The 4293-nt window shown below is 36.2% G+C and overlaps 1 pseudogene; it reads right to left on the bottom strand.

Moving 5' to 3' along the window:
- Nucleotides 1–420: 420 nt before the first annotated feature.
- On the bottom strand, nt 421–1211 carry LOC101558969 (S-adenosylmethionine decarboxylase proenzyme 1-like; annotated as a pseudogene).
- Between the last annotated feature and the right edge of the window lie 3082 nt (nt 1212–4293).

Raw genomic sequence — 4293 nt, 5'->3', positions numbered from 1 at the left:
TTTCTGCAAGTTTGAGGTTGTGGTAATAGGAAGCATAGGTTGGGCCTCTGTATCAATACCTGAACAGTGACACTGCCCTAAAAAGTGTTTTGCTTGTTTTTGATTATCAACTTCACTCTTACATGGCTTTTTAGAAAAACTGATAGAGGGAAAATTGTAATCATAGAATATAGTATTCCAGGGGCTGGAGTGATAGCACAGCGGGTAGGGCATTTGCCTTGCACTCGGCCGACCCAGGTTTGGTTCCCAGCATCCCAAATAGTCCCCTGAGCACTGCCAGGGGTAATTCCTGAGTCCAGAGCCAGGAGTGACCCCTGTGCATCATCGGGTGTGACCCAAAAAGAAAAAAAAAGAATATAGTATTCTGTTTAACACTTTCAGTCTTCACTAAGAAAGCACTGGTATGAGATGGAGCATTTCTCACTCTGATTTACAAATAGAACTCCACAACTTTTTGATCAGTTTATAACAGGCAGTCTGACTTAAGTTTGTTTCAAAGCTAACCTAAGAAAATTCTGGAGTGGTGAAATATTTCAGTAAATTCCATTGGACTTCATTTCATTCACCCACCACACACAAAGATGGGACAGTGTGGTATCAGTGACAGAATTTAGAATCATATCACAAATTTCATTCTCATGAGTAACATTGTTTGCAGTAATACTGTCTTTCATGTAAGTCCAATACTGCTAGACCTAGCTAACTCATTGGATTTTCCAGGATTTGATCTGGCAGACTGAGTAATCGACTCTCTGGGAAATTCAAAGTACGAAAGCCAGAACTCAAACCTCCCAAACAATATGCTGCTTTATTTAGAAAGACAGCAATAAGAAACTCTACTTTTCCCTGGTAATTCTGGGGTGGGTACCCAAGAGTAGAAGAGATTTCATGAAATTCTTACAAAATAAAAAGCAGCTTTGAAATGAGTCCAACTCACTAGAACCCTTAGCAAGTTCCAACAGGAGAATAAACCAGTGCTTTCAAAAGAGGGAGGTACCACATGCTTTCAAATGAAGAGGTCTCTTGGACAAAAACTTGCTACTTTCACTGAGTACATAAGCTTTCTGCTTGTCAGTTCTTTTATACTTATGATAGAACATTGTACATCTTCCAGAAGGATGATGTTTTTCTCACCACTGTTGCTGTCTGCAAAACCAAACCTTCACTTCCAGCAGCTTTACAGTTCCTTGGGAAAGATGTGCAGCTGCCATCACCATAAGACTAGCAAGCAACCAACCACCCAGAAAATCAACTAAATTAAATCTCTTCTTCCCCTGCTGTCAGTGTTCCAGCTGCAGTGCTAAGTCTGGCATTCTGTTTCTTATGCTGCTATAATTTTATAATTTACTTTCTAAAGAAATGATTAATGAAAAACTTCCCCATTTTATTTTATTTTATTTTTGAGCAAAGTGGGAGTACGTTGGAAGAGGCAAATACAGTTCAGGCTCTTGCAAGCTGCTGTATTTCTGTTGAAGAGAGTAGAGAGCTCCAGCTGATCTCACACCACATTGCAGAAGACTCTGTATTTTTCTTCTCTATTGTCTCTTTTTGGGGCAAAGGAGACTGGGCCACACCTGGTGGTGCTCAAGGTTTGCTCCTGGATCTGTTCTCAGGGGTCACTTCTGGTGGGGCTCAGGGGGACCATACATGATAGTGCGGGTTTGGGAAGTGGAGGTGAACCAGGGCAGCCGCATACAAGACATATGCTCTAACTTCTATATTATCTCTCCAGTCCTTCTTCTCTTCTGTATCTTAAATAAATAGTGTTATTGGAATTAGTATCCTCTCTAATTAAAAGTGATTGAATCTCCAAACCTTCAACTATATCTATAAAGTTTCTTTATTCCAAGTAAGGTTAGAGTTTCAAGGTGGAGATTACTTTTGGGATTAACCCACTACGATATCATTCTATATTTATCTGGTCATCTTTTAGTAGGTATCTAAATTACCTATTTTTTTCAGTAGAGAAAATACAAATAATTATGAATTCATAAAGCAATAGCACAGCAGGTAGGGCATTTGCCCTGCACGTGGTCGACCCGGGTTTGATTCCTTCATCCCTCTTGGAGAGCCTAGCAAGCTACCCATGGGGTATTTGATATGCCAAAAACAGTAACAACAAATCTCCCAATGGAGATGTTATTGGTGCCCGCTTGAGCAAATCTATGAGCAACGGGATGGCAGGGATACAGTGATACAGTGATATATTCACAAATTTCAGTTCTACTTAACAACATAAAGTACTATTTAAATATTTTTAAGCTTAGCAGGAATTTATACAGGAATTACTCAACCTTCATATACTTCAATTAAATATATTAACAGAAAACAAGATACTTAAGCAAGGTAGGCAAGCTAAGGAATTCTAATTAATATCTCATTTTTGTTCCTCTATCAAGATACTATCAAGACACAAGTTTGAGATCAGAAAAAAATTGATTTACCTTTTGTAGTTCGTTGAAACTTTTTAACTTGAAGCAGCATTGGTTTAAAATATTATATCCATTTCACATGAAACACATTATAATTTAAGGGTGCAGAGAGATAGTACAGTGGAGAGGGCCTTCCCTTGCATGTGAGTGACCCAAGTTTGATCCTGACATTACATAATGGTCTGCTATCACCTCCAGAAGTGATCCTTGAGCACAGAGACAAGAGTAAACCCTGAAAACAGCCTGATGTGGCTCCAAAACAAAAACTAAAAATATTATAATTTGATAATTATTTATACCACCAAAAGTCTGTTCTCCACATACTACAGTGCAATTGTTCCTCCTTTAACCAGTTTACTCCCACCACCTTCCTTCTGGCAACCAGCATTTTATTCTAATGGTCTTAAAATTTGGTCTCTGTTTTATTTCCTTGTCATTCGCATGAGTGAAATTATATAGTATTTCTTTTTCACATCTGACTAATTTTATTTAGGTTAGGCCCTCAGTGCCATCCACATTTGCAAATGGCACTGTGTATTTTTTAATAGCAAAGTGGAATTTTCTTGTGTATACATACCATATCCATATAGCATTGTGTAATAACATATCTGTTTAAGGAAACTTGTGTCTTAATTATTGAATATAGTACTGTGATATCTTAATTATTGAATATAATACTGTGATAAACATGCAGTGCAGAGATAAATACAAATTAGTTTATTCATATTTTGGGAATAACTCAGAAGTGGAATAGCAGGTCATATGGAATTTTCACTTGTAATTTTTTGGAGAAATTTCCATACTGTTTTCCATAGTACCACTCACATATATTTCCATAGTACAGCTCACATTCCCACCAGCACACACATTCCGTTTTCTTCTGATCCCTGCCAATATGTGACAACTTTAACTCCTTAAAATAACATTAATACTTTGTTAAAGTAAAAAAGAAAACAAGATTTGACTCCTTTATGTCATTTTTTTGTTTTGTTGTAATAGTTGGCATTAGTGCCTACAACTATCACAGAAGCTAAATATAATAGAATTATCTTATTATAAACATGATTAACCATAACCATTTCACCAGCATAGGATTTAATTGTGGCTTTTTACAACAAACAAAGAACTTTGGGCTGTTCTTTCACCCTTAGATTCCAATAAATCCAACCATAACAGAATGTGGCTTAAAGGCTTTCTACCTATACTATAGCTGGCTGCCACTCTGCAATGAAAACTTCATAGAAGGGAAGGTGCTGTGCCTCATTCAACTCTAGGTCCTCAAAATCTAGGTTCAGCTCAATGTTTTTTGTTTTGTTTTGTTTTGTTTTTAGCCTGGGAGAGTGTTTCCTGACTAAATAGTGCCTATGAACAAAAATCAGTGTCTCCTTCATAATGTAGCCATTCCAGCAATGCAGAATAGTTTCTGCTAATGCCACTTCTTACAAGTAGTTTTAATAAACTATTTGATTTTTTAAAACATACTGAAAACTCTTATGGAGTAATATTATATAGGTGGTTTGTACTGAATGTTTGCTTTATTTATTTAGCAATTCCAGGAACTGGCTATAAAATTCACTTATAAAGGCAATTTAAAACACAACTTAGGCCCTTATGAGATTAGACAAGTATAATAAAGTACAGAATTACCATTATGATATTTAAAGAGCTTTAAAAAATCTTATAAATGGTTTAGAGTTTTTAAACAGGAACACAATTCAGCTCTGTAATTTACAAACTGAGTTGTTTACAATGTCTGTGGATAAAAAACAAATCTTAACTGTCTTTCTTCTTTTTCTTATTTTTTTTAAATGAATCACAATGAGGTACAGTTACATGCTTATGTTTCAGTCATAAAATGATC

The sequence above is a fragment of the Sorex araneus genome, chromosome X, assembly GCF_027595985.1.
Source record: "Sorex araneus isolate mSorAra2 chromosome X, mSorAra2.pri, whole genome shotgun sequence".
In the NCBI taxonomy this organism is placed as follows: Eukaryota; Metazoa; Chordata; class Mammalia; order Eulipotyphla; family Soricidae; genus Sorex; species Sorex araneus.
Note: the sequence above shows the minus strand (reverse complement) of the source record. Positions and strands in the feature narration are given on the sequence as shown.